Raw genomic sequence first — 280 nt, 5'->3', positions numbered from 1 at the left:
GTTTCTCTTTTTCTGTGGTCATTTCTACTGGTATTTACAAATTTTCGAAATTTTGATAAACCAAATGTTTTAATTAAACTTTAAATACCTGATTTATCAGTTGGGATCGTTCATTACCTAAAAACAGTTATACTTTTTACCTTTGTTGACCACACTTTATTACTTTGTGTATAAAGAATCTAAATTTCCACAAAAGAGAAGCAAAATATATCTAATTGACATTCAAACTCACAAGTCAATAATAAACTGACAAAGCCATGGCTAACAATAGTACACAAAA

This window comes from Mytilus trossulus, chromosome 4 (assembly GCF_036588685.1).
Source record: "Mytilus trossulus isolate FHL-02 chromosome 4, PNRI_Mtr1.1.1.hap1, whole genome shotgun sequence".
NCBI lineage: Eukaryota > Metazoa > Mollusca > Bivalvia > Mytilida > Mytilidae > Mytilus > Mytilus trossulus.
This window is presented reverse-complemented; position numbering follows the sequence as displayed.